The 20459-nt window shown below is 35.9% G+C and overlaps 1 pseudogene; it reads left to right on the forward strand.

The window, feature by feature from the left end:
• The window catches only part of LOC121321104, a 247435-nt pseudogene extending 229834 nt beyond the window's left edge, over nt 1-17601 (forward strand).
• Nucleotides 17602-20459: the final 2858 nt, after the last annotated feature.

A 20459-nucleotide genomic window follows, 5' to 3' on the forward strand; every position in this document is an offset into this window, starting at 1 on the left:
GGTAACTGGCTTTCCAGAGCCTAAGAACCTTTCATTTCTAGAGGCTAGCAGCCACTGGCCTTAAAACAAATATTTCTACTACTATATGCTACTATTTTCTACTTTCATAAGTTGGCATCTCTGATTGTAGAACATGCTAAGAGGGTATCACATCAGGGATGAACTGTTCAGATACACTACTGTTGTTCAAACAATGCCATCTTATTGGGGAGATTACGATACATTGTTTTATCCACCTTTTTTGTTGTGTGTTTATATACCTGTTTTGAACATTTGCAAACATTCAACTTTATGTGCACTGAGAGACACCCTTATTTCATTCTTATGAGTTTGCTTTTAAACCTCACACTCATTTCGAGGTACCCTCCACCCATCATTGTATTTAAAATAGAGATACTTCAGTAACAATAATTCCAGTGACTCACTAGTCTTTCTGATTCCGTAATCGTCAATGTAATTCCACTGGTATTATGAGGCTGGACATTACTGATGGTATCCCTAACGATGCCTGCCTTGCAGCCGCAGATCTCACATTCAGACTTCTTGAATTTACAAGCCTGAAAGAGTAAAAACAAACTGATTCACCACATTATTTTCATTTACTTGCAAGTTCAGCTGAATGCAAAATGTAGTATTTCATGACCAAAGTGCTGGCAGATTTTATTTTAGAACAAGAAAATGGAACCATAGATCGACAAAATAATGACTAACCTGTGATGAAAGGAATAGGGTTTGAACCAACATTTATTCAGTGAGCTTCATTGATTTCACCAAAGCATTTGACATGGGATGCCATACTTTAACTTTAGATCATTATAATGTGATTGCTTTTGCATGTAGTGGAGCTTCTTTACAAATTGCTCATCATTCAAAAGTCAAACTGCAAATGGTACTGTCCAATAAACTGTAATAGGAAGAAGTCAGATAGGATTGCATATTTTACCATACTGATTCAGTCTGAGCTCTGAATCCATCATGAGGGCAGAAATATATCGCACTGATAGGAAATTTGATCGACACCATGATATGCAAAAGGGATGGGTGGGCAGATTACAGCACTTAATTTAACAAAGTGCATGTAAAAGTGTAACCTTCAACCCTGAACTGAACACATTAGCATTGATCTACCAGTCAAGATCTGAAAAGTCACAATGTGGATATACATTTCTACAAAGCAACTGTAAATAAGAACTGGGAATTTGAGAGAGGGAAGAATGAGTGAAGTGAAATCGGCAGTGTCGACTATCCAACAAAATCTGCACATAAACAACTAATTCTGTAACGTGTTAAAGCATGTACTATAAAGTATGAAGCATCTGAAACATACCAGCAGCAACAGGATGGATTTACTTGGGTATGACCATTGCAAATGGACTGTATAGAAAAGATCTGAGAGGAGGAGTAGTACTTTACTCTCACATTTATCAACAAGCTGGTATGTTTCCATACAGCAGCCTGTGTATGACTGCCTATGTAACAACAGCCAATTCTGACTTATGATTGTGCTGCCAAAGTACCCTGCAGAATTGCCTGGCTCTTTGTTGCTACAGAACTGTGATTTAAGATGACTCTTTTGGCTGTAGCAGTTTCTGAAAGCTAGAAAGTCAAGATGTGAAGACAACATGGCAGCTCATGATGATGCTATGGGTGGGGGGGGGGGGGGGCACTTACTGAAGTGTGAGTTCAGTTCTTGGATATGCTTCAATGCACATATTTATAACCCTACTACGATTTTGACTTTTTCCCCAGATTTCCCTTTGTAGCTGTTGTGTCACGTAATTAATGTTTTATGTCTAATTTGTCTTAATTATCATATATTCTGGACATGTTGACATACCCAGCTGTTAACATTACAATTAAAATCACATCTTATTGTAATTTATTTCTTGAACACAGCCCAAAATATTTTAATTTTTAAAAAGTCCTTTTCTTCGTGTCAGTTCATATACAGCAAAACAAGTGTATATTTGTCCCAGCCAGTTAATCACAGATTTAGTGGGTTTTTTTTAAACCCAGTGCGTGTATATATGAGGCCTCTTGAATAGCCAGCCACAACTGGTATGCCCCTTTGGTGACTGTGGGGACTGTTTAATTAAGGCTGGACTCCACGCTACAGTATATATGAACAGAGCTGCATGATGTATGTTGGGTGTCCTTAACAGTGGCTTTACAGCTTCTCCAAGCAGGCCAGGGAGCAGTATCAGAAGCTGGTTGTTATGCATAATAACATGGGTACGTTTTACCAGAACCTGGTGGAGTATTACGCCATTGACTCAAAGAAGACATCAGCTGAAGAGTTATTCACCGACTTGAGCAACTTCAGATCTATGTTTATGGTAAGTTTATGGGTTTTTTGATACAAATCATGTAACTGTGCTGCCTGCAACTCTTCCAGCGATTTGCATTCAAAGCAAATTATTGGAGTAATTATTTCACATTTGTTGTAGTCTTAGAATTCGTAGTAGGACTTTACTTTGTTCTGTTAACAAAAACTGGTTTTGGTATGTCTGTTTATTTGTCAATGTAAGTGGCAGCTGTTGTGCAATGTCCAGTATACTGCAGTACAGCAGTTTTACAGTGTGTCCTTCTTGGCCAAAATTGTTAGTGTCTTGAAAATTGCCATAAAAGAGCTTGCCGCTCAGAAGGGATTTGAAGTATTGTTCTCTTTTAAGCTAATTAGAATATAATTGTCACCCTTGCCTAGTTTTGAATTTTAGCATTTAGCATGCTGGGAAGCCAGCCAGAGTATTTGCAAAAAAAAAAAAAAAAAAAAAAAAACAAAACACCACACACATGTATGGATGCACTAGCTTGTTCTCTGCTGAAGAGAAATGGACAGTCTGCTTGTTCTATACTATAAATCGGATGCAGATTACTACACAAATGGTGCACCTTTGATTAGTGGATTTTATAAAATGGCTTGGATAAATTAAGTGCTGTGATTGGCTTAACAAGATCACATGACGGTGCGGTAAGAATTGTCTTACCGCACGGCTATGACATCATAAACCAGCTTACTTACCTGATCTATTAATATTACTACACCTTAACAGTAACAATAATCTAAACACTGTTTCTGTAGGTAAAAATGTCAACATACAACTGAAACGGCATTTAAATCACTCAACAATCTGTTTTTTTCACCTGTCACTAAGAATTGCAGAATGTGGCAAATATACTGTGGTATTTAGTCAGAGAACAGAACAAAAAACTTTGAGGTAAGAAGTAGCAGTAACACTTTATTCAAGAGCCATTTTAGAAATCACAACACAAGACTCACTCAGAATGTAACATATATGCAGCAGTGATATCTACTTATTAAACTAATTATCGCCTCATAAAACTGACTAATGAGTATGCAGTGTTTAAATTAGACACAACAGATACATCTCACCACTATCGTCCGATTTCAGAAACATTTAAAACAAAATGAAAATCTCCTGCTCTCTTCTGACACAACCGTTGGGTTTTTAAACAAGAATTCTATTGTGCTCCCCACTGATGGGAAGATTGTTTAGTCCACATATCTAATGCTGGTTTGCAATCTAGGGAAATGATGCTGTTTACTGGCCATCGATGTGAAAATAGCCTCTGAAATTATTGATCAGCTTCTATTGAACACTGCAAAACCTGAGTAGGATCATTTCCTGCACAAAACAAACCAAAAAAAAAAAACACTCAGAAGCTCCTCCCTTGATGTCAAGTTCAAGTGCAGTGTTTAGATGTTCGTGAATCCTCCCTCAGGTGTGGGAAATCAGTCTGCTTTCAATTCCCAAATGTCATTTTATCTCGAAAATGTTACTTTAAAAGGGAGTGTTCAATGTAATGGTTTTATGGCAAATAAAAAAAGTACAAAATATGTGTATTCAATGATTTTTTTTTTTCAGTGGAAGGATACATTATTCATTTCAAATAGTTTCCTTAAAAAAGCTTGTTTTTGTAATTATTTTCACTTTTTTTAGCCATTTTATAAGCAAAGTAACCCACTCCAGGATGTACTGTAAGAATTGTCTTATTGCACACCCTGTCGTGGGTTATTTCGTACTTGCCATATTAGCTCTATGGGAACACTTGTTAAATAACAGTAACACCCTGGTGAATGGCCACATCGGGAAAGTTATTGTGCATCTACAATATTTTCATGCGTCTACAATGTTATCGTGCATCGAATGTGCTGTGTTCTGTTGTGTGGGAGGTTTAAGAATTGTTTTGTATTTTTTTTATTAATGATTATAACCAAGCCTTTGACTTCCATTTGCTGCAAACAAATTAAAACAAAGTGAAACATGTTAAAATGCCATTTTCAAATCAGGGTTACGTTTTGTTATAGTTGTTGGCCGATGACACCTTGTTCTCAAATAAACCAGCAGAGTCAGGAACAGCAGTCATTATAAATATGATCAGTATTCCATATCTAACCTGATTCAAAACACACTGGGTGTGTGAAAAAAAAAAAAAAAATAGAAAAATACACAGACCAAAAAATATGAAAAACACATGAGATCTTATTACACAGATACTGGTATGACATTAGTAACACTTCTACAATTTTTTTTTTTTTTTAAATATAAATTATATATATAAAGGATCTATATGCCGTTGTACCCACTTTGTATCAGTTTACAGAAGAGTTCCCTAAAGAAAAGGGCATACATACATACATTGCAGGTAGATTTTGGAGGCAAAACTTTTATGTCAGGATTATTACCAGTTTTTGGCATGGGGGATGAAGCATACAGCAGAACAGGATCCCTGAAGAAGTTGTTAGCAGACTGGTGTACAAAAGAAGGTATTGGTTTTATAAACAACTGGGATTGATTTTGGGGAACATCTGGTTATTACAGGAAAGATGGGCTACATCAAAATAAATGGGGGGCAAGGAGACTGGCAGAAAACATTGAAAGCTACATAGCTAGTTATTTAAACAGGAGGTGGTTGTGGACGGGAAAACAATTACCAACCGATTTCATAAAATTGACGTCATATTATCAAATAGTTCCCATTGCTATATGTCAGTGTGTAAGTCTTTAGGGGCGTGTTCTAATAGTCTTGCTAACATGCTCACTAATGTGGCTCAATCATTGCCTCTTAAAAGAACTTTACATTTTGCACTACTCTTACATTCCTGGCATATATACATATATATATATATATATATATATATATATATATATATATATATATATATATATATATATATATATTATATTGTTTTTTTATTATTTATGCCTAACTGAAACTTGGCTGGGTACTGATGATAACATCTCACTGATAGAGGCTTCTCCTCCAAAGTATATTGTTTTCCAGAAGTCACTCTCTGTGGGCCGATGGGGTGGAATCGCTGCTATCTGTCACAGTACTCACAACATCAAACAGGGTAATAATGAAGATTATTCCTCATTTGAACACTTATTAATAATACTAAATATTAAATTACCTGTTCTCATTGTTATATACCGACTGCCAAAATATAGTTCATATTTCTTAACAGAGTTTGCTAATTGTCAACACTACTAAGCATAGTAGGGTCCTTTTAGTTGGGGATTTTAATATACATATTGATAATGAATCTTGTTCACTGTCTGTAGAGTTGATAAGGCTTTTAGATTCTTTAGATTACACCCAACATGTTTTAGGGCCTACGCACAATCATGCCCATGCTTTAGACTTGGTCATCTCTAGGGGCTTAAGTGTTCATAATCTATCAAAATTAGATCTTGCTACCTCCGACCATCTTGCTATTCTTTTTAATATTGAGTTGCCCTTACAAAATAAGAGAAGTTCATTCTTATAAAACTTTTTCAATAAACCCTTTAACTACATCCAAGTTTTATAATATATTAAGGTTATCACCGCTCACTCCTTCTCAGTCATTGTTAGTTGACAGCTATAGTAGTCACAATTTGCACTGTCCCCTCTAAACAAACGTCACCTTGGGTAACTGCTGACATACACCAGATGAAAACGAAGGTTGTAAATTAGAACGCAGATGGAGGACTACAAAACTGTTTATCCATTTTGAAATTTGGAAACAGCATCAGGTGAATTTCAGTAATGCTTGAGGGTAGCCAAAAGCTCATATTTTTCCACTGTTATAAACACAAATAAAAATTACTCTAGGGTTCTTTTTTCAACCAATGAAAAATGAGCTAACCCATCTTCTACTGTACCTTTGATTGAAGCCATACCTGCTAAGTGTGAAAAAGTTATTAATTATTTTCACAATAAAATGATCAAGATCAGGGATCATATCTCTCAGAATGGCCTAACTTGAATTTGAATGTACCCAATAGACCAGTTGGTTCTGTCATGGAATCATTTTCTCCTATCACGTTACAAGACCTGAATAAATTAGTGATGAAGATGAACTCCTCCACTTGTATTTTAGATCCAATCCACACTAAATTCCTCAAAGACTTTTTTAATGATCTGTGGAAAAAAATGAATTTTGGAAATTATAAATAAATCTTTGTCAACTGGAATAGTTCCTGCTGCTTTTAAACTGCCCTGGTTAAGCCCATACTCAGAAAATCTAACTTAGATCCTACTATTTTAAGCAACTTTAGACATATATCCAAGTTACCTTTTGCCGCTAAGGTTTTAGAGAAGAAGGTAGCTGACCAACTCAATATATTTCTTGGTGATACTTAAACTGTATTTATTTGTAATACTTGAAAACTTTAAATCACGCTTTAGATCTGGTCACAGTACAGAGACTGCCCTAGTCAAAGTGCTGAATGATTTACTGTTGAGCGCAGACTCCGGTCATATATCTGTTCTGGTTCTGTTAGATCTAAGTGGGAGTAAGTGCAGCGTTTGATACCAGCTTCCAGGGTGCTAAATAGAACAAAGAAGAGACCACATAACTCCAGTACCGGCTGCACTTCACTGGCCTCCGATACATTTTCAAATTGATTTTAAGGTCTTGCTGCTAACTTACAAGGCACCCCATGGTCTGGCTTCTGACTCTAAAAGAACTCCTGTGCCCATGTGCACCTGTCCGTGCTCTAAGGTCAGCCGACTGCAGCCTTTTGCCTATTCCAAAGATTAAGACCAAGAGAAAGGGTGAAAGATCTTTTAGCTATAACGCACCAAGACTAATAGATTGCCATCCAACATCAGAGAAGCGAGTCACTTAATGTTTTTAAATCGAACTCATTTTTTTAGATTTAGCTTTTGAATCCTGATTTTATGTATCATTCTATTATTATTTTAAACTTTCGTTCACTGTATTTCTGTTTTTAAACAGAGTTGTTGCTTTGTTGTTTTTTATTGTATGTTGATTATTATTGTATTGTTGTTTTTTTATTGTATTGTAAAGCACTTTGAGACACTGTGGGAAAAGGTACTATATAAATAAACTTTAAACTTTAAGTACATGCATATACATTGTACACACACACACACACACACACACACACACACACACACACACACAAACACACGTATATACATATTAAACCTTGGTTTTAAAATCTGTCTCATGATTTGTTAAAACACTATCATGTGACACTATAGTTTGCACCTCAGAATATATCCTGATTTCACTCCCATATAATATACTTATACAGTGTATTCAGATGTGGTGTTCTGTATCTTAAATTGATCTCTTACATGCTAGCTGTTTGGATTTTTTGTATCTGTTTATCTAAAGTGTAAATGATACCGATGTACAGTACAGTGGGTCCAAAATATTGTTCAGGTACTGGAATGTATAGCTTTCAATGTTATTGTAGATTCATAAACTACATTTGATGTGTATTTTGACACCGACATCCCTGAAACATGCATTATAAATAACTTGATTATACTGTACTTGTTTAATGGAATCTAAACTGTCAATTATTTACCACAATGCATATTGCACATAAAATACTGGTAAAGTCTAAACAACACAAAACAGTAAGTTTGATTTGTTATTGGATACAGCAATGATTGGTTATGGGGCAAGCAAAGCAGCACGTTGTTAATTGCTACTGGATCAAGGAAGGGTTAGTTAAGTTCAATGTAATGATAATAAATAGGCTACATATGAATTATGGCTGGAAGTCATTAAGTGATGTTTAGTGGAGTGGGACTGTTACATATGCGTTTTGACATTATTGGGTTCATTCCTGTTGACTCCCATTATAATGTGATGTGGACACTTCAGTCTTGTGACAATAAACAGAGGTTTATATAAACCAAAATGCTATCAGGCACCTTCCACTGTATTTATGTAGACTACGTATGCAGTGCCTGTCTATTATTTTAACCACTCACAAAGTGAACACCCAATTAAAAACACACAAACCGTTTGGAACAAAATATTTTTTACCTTTTAAGGTTTATATGTTGAGACTCCATCTTTTACTTTCAACTAGCAATTTATTGTCTGAAGCATGGAGTAAACTATTGGAAATGTATTTCAGAAATAGTTTGATCCATTGAGGTCAGTGGTGCTCTGATTTCTAGTCAGGACGTTTGGCATGGAGTGTTACAGCTCTCAGACATACTGCAGGTCTGGCACAGTGGGAAGGTCATGTGATTTGAAAGGAATGAGCAAGGCTGTACAGAGCAGGTACTTGGGCTCTGAAGCCCAGTTCAAAGCAAGGTAAAGGGAGATGTAGAGAATTATAATGATTCAATATTGGAGCAAACCAGAACCACCCAGAATGATAGCAAACATTAGAACGGAAATGTTAAAAAAAAGTAAATAAATGAATGAATAAAGATATACTAATATATTAGTGACATTTGAACCTACGGTTTCTTTAAAAATATACCATACACTGTCAGCATCTCACAGCAGACCCTTTTAATCTGTTCATACATGTATTTATACACATATAAGTTAAATGAATTTGTTGGCCTCAAGATTACTGATCAGTGGATTGTACACAGACACTATTGAGCTTCATGCTTTTACTAGGAACCACAAAAAAGCATTGGAAAAACATGTGATCTTTATTTGATGCTCTCCTAAAGAATTCGATTTATCCTGTAATATAATTAAAGCTCCATTTTTTGTAATGTTATGTAATAGTTATTCTGCTTAAATTAATTTTATATTCTGATTATATCAAATCCTCTCGTCTCCTATGTATTGTGTCAGCAAATCATGGAGCTGTATTGAAGAATATGAACATTTTATACATCTTGCACAGATGGCAGATTGGATATTAAAAAAGATAATTCCGGTTCTTATCTAATAATAGTGTCACTGAGTAAGAGTCAGTGCCAATATTTAGCAAAGGGGGGCTCGACCTAAAAGAGATGTCAACACTTTTACAAGACACCAGCTGGTAAGAATAAAACAAGTCTTATTGTACTTCATTTAAAAGTTATACATGTTCCAACATTCATATGCAACCGCAATGAAAAGAGCATACAGTACCTCAGCGAATACTCAGTGTCACCAAATAGGTGTCAAAGGCTGCTAATAAAATGCCAAAGCCATCTCCCCGATCTTTAAGTTCCAGTGTCCATCTTCTCCATTTAATCTGGCCCACTTCTTTTTTTTTATCTTTTGATTCTGTGCAGCAAGCAGTGAAGGAGAATGCGAAAAGGAGAGAAGCTGAGGAGAAGCAGAGACGTGTCAAAATCGCAAAAGAGCAGGCAGAAAGGGAGAAGCTGGAGAGGCAGCAGAAGAAGAAGCAGCGTTTGCTGGAAATGAATACTGGTAAGAACTTAATTGTTTCAAAGCAAGTTTCTTTCACTTGTTTCAGCCTATTGAGGGCCATTAGGCCTTGGCTTAGGATGAAATAAGAAGCCAAGACTTACAGTAAGTTTGTTTCCCAGAATTCAGGTATGTTGAATATTCTGACAGCAATTCCCTTTGGATTATGTTAATTAACTGTACTGCTTGCTCTAGCATGTAATATACCTCTGGTCTAAGAACATTCTTCTTGGCAACTGTATATAATTGTGCACTTCTATTTGCTATGTAGCACTCATTTGTGCAACTTTGAAAGAAGCACAAACCTATCATGATACCAGATTAAGGATGGACTCCAATTCCATAGCAGTTTCACCCATTCCAGGGTTTAATACATACTTGATTAGCCAATTGGTCTGTAATCCTTAATGACCTGCATAAAACCTGACTGAGTACTGATTGCAGTCCTACCCTGGTACAAACCATGATTTTAATATTCATAGCCTTATTTAATGATAGCACTGAAACAATACTGTCAGTAATCAATATCCGTAATAACCGTGTTTCTGAGTTATCTAATGTTAAAAAGAATCTGCACCACTGCTACAAGCTAGTTGTCTACAAAGAAATGCAAGGGTTTGGTGGGGGTGGGGGGTGGGGGGGTTGTAAGTGCCATGTCATAAAAGTAGCCACCAAAATTATTTTATTTCAGTCCTCCCTCTATTGTGGAAGGCACCAGTGGTATGGCTTTATTTAAAATATTCAACAAGCGAAAAAGCAGATGTGTCTGAAGGACTAGGGAGAAAGTCAGAATGTAAAGGAGTTTAAAAACATGTTGCTCATAAACTGTCATTATCAACCAACCTTCGTGAGAACACAAAAGACATCTACAGGATTCTCATCAAAAAACTGAATTCAGATTATTTTAGTTCTACTTTATATCTCAATGTTTGAGTGTTTATAGTTAACCTTACTACAGAAAATCTACCTCAGGCATCATAATATGCACTTGAGTATAACCTCTGTGTAACATTTAATGGAGTACATCAGGCAGTATACGGTAACACATATGAGCATGTTCTATTTAGGATTCATTTTCTGTTTGTGTATCGTGTGTATGCTTGAGTCAGTTTTTTCTTTTTTTCATTTGAAAAGCAAAATGTTCAGTACACATCTAGTGAAACCTACACACTCAAAGGTGCTTCAAAAATTAGGAAAGACAGAAATCGAACGAGCAAAGCTGTGAGCATCAAAGCCTCGTTCCCTGGTATTATCTTCAAAGGAAGATTATACCCTGTGCTTCCACCTTGTCACTTCACAGAAGGCCTGGTTCTATACCATTTCAAATCTATTTCACAGCAATTAGTTCTAATCATATTCCTTGTTCTCAGCAATCTTCATTACTACCTAGGCAGTCTGTCACATTCATGTACGTTTTTAGTTTTCCTTTTCTCTTTTAAATGTATCTCTTGAAAACTCCATCCTTATTTTCTCTCTCTTTCTTTCTCTCTTGCACGCACGCCCACACCGGTTCTTGCTGTACAATATCTGACAGTCTGCTTTCTTCACAAATAGTTTTCAGCATGGTATAACCTTTTTGCTGTTGCTCTGGATTTAATGAAGTCATGCCACTCTGGTGATCGTTCTGTAAAGCTGAATTCAGAACACTCTGCTAATTGCTTTAGCAGCCTTGCTTCTGACACGTTAAAGGCAGAGAAGGACCTGCATCCATGAGCTTTCCCAGAATCACAGCCGTTGGGAACTGGCATCAACATGTGATGTGCTGTTTTGTTCACTTGTTAGTCTTGTGGGTCTTGCTATGGACTTCCCTTGGGCACACAGTGCTGTTTCCCATCATGGGCAGGGTACATGAAGTAAATGGTGTCTGTAATTCTTAAAGCAATAGTTTGTTGTTGTTTTTATTACAAAAAGTATACATTACTGCATTTGTATCATTACTTTTTATCTGCGCTTCCACTTTAAAAACGCTAGTTAGCAACATTTTTTCTGGTTCTGCCTTTCGATATTGTACCCATTCAAATGTAGAACTCGGTTATTTTATTTATTTTATTAGATTGGAATATTCAGTTATTTAAAATGTTTATTATGTTGTGCCGGCTGAAAAGTCATGACACTAAAAAAATAAAGTGAAAAGTTTCATATCCAAGGATTATAGTGACAGTGTTAGTTTATTTACTTCACTGATTATTTTCCGATTCCTCGAAGAAGCCACACCTGTACAAAAACATGTTTACAGTGTAGCCTAAATAGTAAAGGCCAACCGTTCTAAACATACCATTAGTTGCATGTGACTCGTTTGATCATGCTACTCATGTACTTGGTGGAAAGCACACCGATCAATTATTTTTATCTTATCACTCTAAAGAACTGCAACACTGATATCATCAACCAAATTTATTGTAACATAATTGAGAACTCAATCATTTTGGCAGGTGCTTTGTGCATCACTCTGACTGCTATTTATGAAACAAGCTGTTCTAATCAGGGCGTTCTTTACAGAGCCTGGTTTTCAGAATGAGGTAGAGTAAAGTTTGTGCTTCTCCTCTTCCCTTTCTCACAAATATAGAGAGTGTGCATTAGTTCTGGCCTCACTTAAAGGTAATATTTTAGGAAGTGTATCCTTTTGGTTTTCTACTTTGTATTAAAGATGAATAAATAAAATAGAACCAGAGCTAACTATCCAGGGGATTCAAAGACCTACATTCCTTCCAATGCATGTCAGACTCCAATTTATAAAGCTCCCTGTACTGTACCAATCCTAATACTAGGGGAATTGATACTGTTTGCTTGGCAATCAGGATTCAGGCATTTTAGTTAAGCACGATTGCTTTGTACAATTACCTGGAATTGGTTCAGTTTATTTTCTATGCGTTTTTAAAACCCTTACAAAAGCCTGATTTCTTATAATAATGTACACTACACTATAAATCTGGTCATTCACATCTTTAAAATACTGTGGCAGTAGCAATTGGAGCAGCAGCATCCAGCTAACTTGATTCCACACCAGTTGTACCCTCTGCCCCGAATGGTGTCTCACATTGAACACAGAGTAAAGCAGCCTGTCAGTAGTTGTTTCATGGCACTTATTTCAAAAGTACAGCAAAATCAATCTGAATCAAGCTATACTAAAACAGCTCTGCAGCTCAGTAAGAGTATCATACCGTATTAGACATTCAAACCATATCACATACAGCAAGGACATATTTTATTGGAGGTTGGTAAATAAAATAATTATCAATAAAGTGCTTTTTTTTTTTTATCCATTCACAATTCTCAGAAAGGCTAGTGGATTACAAAGTGGCTTTATTGAAAAGGGTCAAACTGAAATCCATGAAGAGTGGGGAAAATGCCATGTGTAATGTCAAGGATGTGTACCATATGTATTTTCTAAAAGGTGGTTAATTTTAATCTCCCAATCTTCACAAATAAATTAAATTGCACAGCATAGTAAAAAAAAAAAGTGTGTGTGTGTGTGTGTGTGTGTGTGTGTGTGTGTATATATATATATATATATATATATATATATATATATATATATATATATATATATATATATATACAGTACTGTGCAAAAGTTTTAGGCAGATGTGAAAAAATGCTGTAAAGCAAGAATGCTTTCAAAAATAGACATGTTAATAGATTATATTTATCAATTAACAAAATGCAAAGTGAGTGAACAGAAGAAAAATCTACATCAAATCAATATTTGGTGTGACCACCCTTTGCCTTCAAAACAGCATCAATTCTTCTAGGTACACTTGCACACAGTTTTTGAAGGAACTTGGCAGGTAGGTTGGCCCAAACATCTTGGAGAACTAACCACAGTTCTTCTGTGGATTTAGGCAGCCTCAGTTGCTTCTCTCTCTTCATGTAATCCCAGACAGACTCGATGATGTTGAGATCAGGGCTCTGTGGGGACCATACCATCAATTCCAGGACTTGTTCTTATTTACGCTGAAGATAGTTCTTAATGACTTTCGGTGTATGTTTGGGGTTGTTGTCATGCTGCAGAATAAATTTGGGGCCAATCAGATGCCTCCCTGATGGTATTGCATGATGGATAAATATCTGCCTGTACTTCTCAGCAGTGAGGAGACCATTAAATCTGACCAAATCCCCAACTCCATTTGCATAAATGCAGCCCCAGACTTGCAAGGAACTTCAACCATGCTTCACTGTTGCCTGCAGACACTCATTCGTGTACCGCTCTCCAGCCCTTCGGCGAACAAACTGCCTTCTGCTACAGCCAAATATTTCAAATTTTGACTCGTTAGTCCAGAGCACCTGCTGCCATTTTTCTGCACCCCAGTTCCTGTGTTTTCGTGAATATTTGAGTTGCTTGGCCTTGTTTCCATGTCGGAGGTATGGCTTTTTGGCTGCAAGTCTTCCATGAAGGCCATTTCTGACCAGATTTCTCTGGACAGTAGATGGGTGTACCAGGGTCCCACTGTTTTCTGCCAATTCTCAGTTGATGCGAAGGGAAGTAAGCATGATGTGTCTTTCATCTGCTGCAGTAAGTTTCCTTGGCCAACCACTGCGTCTACGGTCCTCAACGTTGCTCGTTTCTTTGTGCTTCTTCAAAAGAGCTTGGATAGCACATCTGGAAATCCCTCTCTGCCTTGAAATTTCTGCCTGGGAGAGACCTTGCTGATGCAGTATAACTACCTTGTGTCTTGTTGCTGTGCTCAGTCTTGCCATGGTGTATGACTTTTGACAGTAAACTGTCTTCAGCAACCTCACCTTGTTAGCTGTTTGGCTGTTCCTCACCCAGTTTAATCCTTCTACACAGCTGTTTCTGTTTCAGTTAATGATAGTGTTTCAACCTACTTATTGAATTGATGATCATTAGCACCTGTTTGGTATAATTGTTTAATCATACACCTGACTATATGCCTACAAAATCCCTGACTGTGCAAGTGTACCTAGAAGAATTGATGCTGTTTTGAAGGCAAAGGGTGGTCACACCAAATATGGATTTGATTTTGATTTTTCTTCTGTTCACTCACTTTGCATTTAGTTAATTGATAAATATAAACTATTAACATGTCTATTTTTGAAAGCATTCTTACTTTACAGCATTTTTTCACACCTGCCTAAAACTTTTGCACAGTACTGTATATATATATATATATATATATATATATATATATATATATATATATATATATATATATATATATAGATAGATAGATAGATAGATAGATAGATGTGCATGTGTGTGTGTGTGTGTATATATATATATATATATATATATATATATATATATATATATATATATATATATTGCAAATATATTAAAATGATGAAAGTAGGGAAATACGATGTTAAGATTTTTAATCCTAATTCTCCATTCCCTCCCACCCCCTTACAAGCAATGGAAGGGGCAAGGCAACACAAGCAACCACAGACAACCATCATCAATTGAGAGGAACAACAGCGCTCTGCAGATAACACAAGAGACATCTATCATCATGGTCCACTAGGTGTATTACCTCTAAGTGCTCCCTAGAAATCTACTGGGATGCTGTCAAGGAAGTCGCACTGCGTAAGGATGGATATTTACAGAACACATGGGTGTGCTATCTGCCAACATAGTTTTAAAGCAGTGGAGAATACAGAATATACTGGTATTACAGTACAACGTATACATCCCAACTGTGATGGTGATGCCATCCCTCCCATTAAACTGTGTTCTGTTGCTCATACAGCGTGACATGAAAAACTCTTGGTTGATCCGTGTTGTTGGTGCTGCCCTCTCAAACTGACATGAAAAACTGTTTGGAAGCTGGAGACCTAAAAAAATAAATAAATAAAATAAAAATAGCAAAAAACACAGATTTTTAAAATGTTTTCACTATCTCGATCTCAGAACATGCATATCTGAGCAGAGCGAAGTACAGAAATTGGGGTTAACATTAAACTGCCTACTGAACCCTAACTATAATGCCGCTGTGTGTGTTTGTGTGTGTGTGTGTGTATGTATATGCTGTATTTAGATCATTTCATTCCTGAAGATTGCATTGGGTCTCTTTGGAAGGCGTATCCTATTTAAAACGAAGAGCAGCTAATAAAGGTCAATGGTGTGTTTTGCTTTTCAGATGTGATTCCTTTTAGATAAAACCTTTTTTCTGTGATTGGTATTTTTGTCTACAAAATGTCAATTGTGTGAATACTAGTTTCTGAGAGCCCTGAAACAATGATTGATTGCATTCACAGTGGCCTTGTCATCTGTGTAAGTACAAAGATGTGAAAGGGAGAACCGGGTTGAAAAATGCCACAAATACTAGAATATATTGACCTTTTTCTGGGATCCAGAGACCTGACTTATGTTCATTTTTTCTGACAATTGCTCAATCAGCACTGCAGTCCATTATGACTGGAGCCCATTAACGTACACGTACTAACATTCTCCCAGGTTATTAATGTGTCTTTAATGTGTGGCATGTTCTGCTAAGCAACACTGTTGAAATGGCCATGTTGGAATTAGTTGAGCTTTGAGTCTTGTTTTTAGTTGGGGACCAAAAACCATTTCTGCAGATAAGTTTTATAAAAAAAATTATGTACCATGTAATAAAACAGATTTTTTTGTATAAAAAGGGTTTTTTGTTTAAATGTATTCGGTAAAGGCACTAGCACCTTGGGAACTATTTATATTTTTCCTGGGGATATTGTTCCGTAATTCAAACAATATTTTCAAGGCTATTTCAGTAGTGGTGCAGAAGTTACCAATTGCTGATGCTTATGTTACTCTAGTGACCATCTGGTGGGATCCTGCAATACAGGAAACCCAGTAAAATCCTTTCTGCTACAAAGGAGTTTATGAGAAACCAATGCAATTTTATCAAATGGCCTAGGCTATCGCTGGCCTGTGAAAAATGAAACTTATAGTAAACATGTTAACATTTTACCTTGTTGACCTTGTGGGGCAGGCATGAATTATGTTATTGATACCATCAAGGTATAGAAACATGCAAACTATCACATACTGTCACCTACAGTAGCACTAGCTGATCTCATGCCATGGCACATCAGAGTTACCACAATTTACTATCCGTCCAGTTGAACTTCGATCAAGTGTTGCAGAATAAAGTGACTTTACTCTTGGTAGAGCTAGGGACTCAACTAGTATATGTTAAACATGCTCTTTCCACCTGTCTTTGCATATGCATTATTGTGTGTCACACTTACAGTATGTTATGCTGAATACTCATTTGTGATATTGGTTTACAGATTTCTTAACTACAAGTTATTGAGGGTATCAGAATCTGAAACTGTTTTATATTGTATATTGAAACAACAGGTTAATGTTGTTAACTTTAATGATGTGTCACATACATGCTTTAAGTGGTAGTTTATGTAACTCAAGTCACTTCTAATAACAGCTGTTTTGTGCAGGAATAGAAATGCCAAGAATGACCAATCCTCAAATAAGGAAAGGTGATTTACGAGTAGCGCAATTGTCCTGTTATCGGTTCCAATATGAGAATGGTGTTATTCGGCAGAGAGTTATTGTTCATTTTCACTATAAAAGGCAATGGCCTGAGATTAATCAATTGAACTTTGATCCATTTTATTGGACGGCAACAAAACCACAAAACGAGACTGAGTTCAGAGTAAAAGTAAAGCTGATTTATGAGCAAGTTAAAAGCTTGTCTGATTTTAAAATTGCTGGTTTTAGTCATGACATAGTGGCCTTTTTTATCCCTGTATTCTTTGACATTGCTATGGCAACCCTCATTCCCCCAGTCCTTTCATTTTTTTTTTTTTCTTTGTCCCCCCCCCCCGCAGAGAATGATGAGACAGGAGTGATGGATTGTCTGCTGGAGGCCCTGCAGTCAGGTGCTGCATTCAGAGACCGGAGGAAGCGTCCACCCAGGCCTAAAGGTGAATACCGTCCTTGTTTTATGTTACCTACCTTGGGAGCAGGGGAATACAATTCTTAACTTTTTGACCAACAAAAAGTTAAGCTATGCAATGAATGAAATGCTGTAGGGGAGGAAGGATGGCAGCGCCAGGGGGCATTCTTAATCTTTTCTTCATGATGACAGATGACAGAAAGACACTCATTTCTGTTGGCTGATGTCAGTACCAGTTTGTGAAGCGATGTACTGACGTCTGTGTTGCTTGATTATAATGACAAGACAGCTACATAGAAGCATATGCAGCTTATCTTTGTGAGTTGTATATTAATATAATTATATAGGAAGTTGAAACGCCCCAATGAAGTAAATGTTTTATTCCTTCTGCCACTGCATTCAGCTGCCACAAAATATATCTATCTGAAAGGACAGTGCACTCCAACATGAAGGCAAAAAAAAATAATATATATATTTTTTTATATATATATATATATATATATATATATATATATATATATATATATATATATATATATATATATATAATATAAATAAATATATATATATAATATGTGACAAGTGTAACTCACTTTCACACTGGTAACTGAAAATGTTTGACGGGCACAGATCCGTCTCATGTTAGAACGTCTCGCAGAGGCCAAAACTGAAGACCTAACCATGGTAAAAAAAAAAAAAAAATATATATATATATATATATATATATATATATATATATATATATATATATATATATATATATATATATATTAGATATTATAAAATATATATTATATAATAAATATGCATGCTTTCTGTACCTCTATCATACCTGAGCTTATTATTTTTTAGTTTTTCAGCATCTTTTCTATTTTCATAAATGCACTGAGTGAGTGTACTTTGCCCTTCCAAAATTGTTGTTACCTCCCAAGTCGTGGTCTCAATTTGCACACCCTGCGAGATGAAAGATGTGTTTTTTGGGGTTTTTTTTTGGTTCCTATGTGTTGAATGTGTTGCATAAATTCAGATAGCCCCAAAGCTGACTGCAATTGCCTGCCCATATTATCATAAGCCAGGTAATAATTTATTTTTCAAGTAGCGTGCATGAACATGTACTACAGAATGGGAATTTCATACAGTAGATGATTCATATCAGTGTAACAAGTGCATTCACTGCTCTTCTTTTTTAATTGAGTGATTCAGCAGGTTAGGTACATCCAGAGTTACAGAACTATAATTGCAGTTAAAAAAGAAAATTGAGCACCATTTGCTTAGGAAATGTGTAGCAACTTGCTACATAATAACAGATATATTATCCCCAGTTTGCCGGGTGACAGAGTGTCAGGAACTGAAGATGCTGAACTCGTCTTTCTGCTGCTGTTCAGCATTGAGCTGTTTCAAATTAGATATGAATACAGGTTTTAAAGTCATTTTCATGGTAAGTTTGTTCATCCAGACAAAAGCTGTTGCCTTTATAATTTGAAATATATTCAGTCTTAAAGCATTAATAAAAAATAAAAAAATAATAAAAAGGAAAAAAAGACAGATGATCTTAATCCAGTAAGACAGATGTGTAAATATCAGAACACAGGTGTGTAGGCTACCCTTACAGCATCATAATAATAATGATAATAATAATACAATGTTTTTTTTTATTTTTTAATTAACAATAAAAGCAATGTGTCATTATCAAAAATAATGTATTGTTTAATCTGAAACTTGTACATTGTTAATTCAACAAAACACGTTAAAATACACCAAGAGGTTTGTATCTGGCCTACTTTCAGCACGCTTAAAATTATCAAAAGTTTTATTAACGTAACAACTGCATTACATGTAGACCTACTTTAAATTATGTTTTCTATTATTATTATTAGTCACTTTCATCACTGTCACTTATTAGCAGTTCATTGCTCTTTCTCAGCTTCAATGGCATTGACAAGAGACCTGGCATTTATTTACAATATTTGCCAGCAGACCCGGCGTGTGTGTGCGTGTGTGTACATATATATATATATATATATATATATATATATATATATATATATATATATATATATATATATATATATATATATATATATATATATATGTGTGTGTGTATATATATATATATATATATATATATATATATATATATATATATATAGAGATAGAGAGAGAGAGAGAGAGAGAGAGAGAGAGAGAGAGAGAGAGAGAGAGAGACACACACACACACACACACACACACACAAGTAAATAAACTATTTTAGGTTTTTTTTGTACTAAATGCAATGAAAACAGATATATACAATATAGATATATACAATTTTAAAGTTTACTTTTGTTTTATTCCTCATTGGCAAAGCAGCAGCAGAAACATCACATAGCTAACTGCACACAGACATCCAGCAGCAAAAATAAATGAAGGGCACAGTGCATTAAGGGATTTCCAGTCAAGTCTCACAGGGCAAAGTACACTGCTGCGAGGAGCTGCTCCCTGCTTGGCTCTTGCTTCTGCCTTCTTTTGGCTGCAGCTTACTGAGTAATAAGTCTGCAGGCTTTCTGTGTTGCTCCAGGTTCTGCCTTCTTTTGGCTGCAGCTTACTGAGTAATAAGTCTGCAGGCTTTCTGTGTTGCTCCAGGTCAGCTTCCTTTCCACTTTCCAGCCACTGGCCTACAACTGAATGCAGCCAATTATTTCTCAGTGCAGTCCAGAGCTTTTGTTTATCCTCGCTTCCATTTATACCAACTGCTATGCTGTTTGTTATAGCCAGAAAATCCTATTTTCTTAGCTTTTTTGCAAGTTACAAGTTTACAAGTTCAGCAACCTTATTTTTTTTTTCAACATGTTTTTTTTTGTTTGTTTTTTGTTCCTTGGATATCAATGTTTTTTTGCTGTAGATTTAACGGTGTTGTGTTCTACAAGCACTGTGCTGACTGCGACAGAGTAATGAAAGCGGCAGG

Source organism: Polyodon spathula, chromosome 9 (assembly GCF_017654505.1).
Source record: "Polyodon spathula isolate WHYD16114869_AA chromosome 9, ASM1765450v1, whole genome shotgun sequence".
NCBI lineage: Eukaryota > Metazoa > Chordata > Actinopteri > Acipenseriformes > Polyodontidae > Polyodon > Polyodon spathula.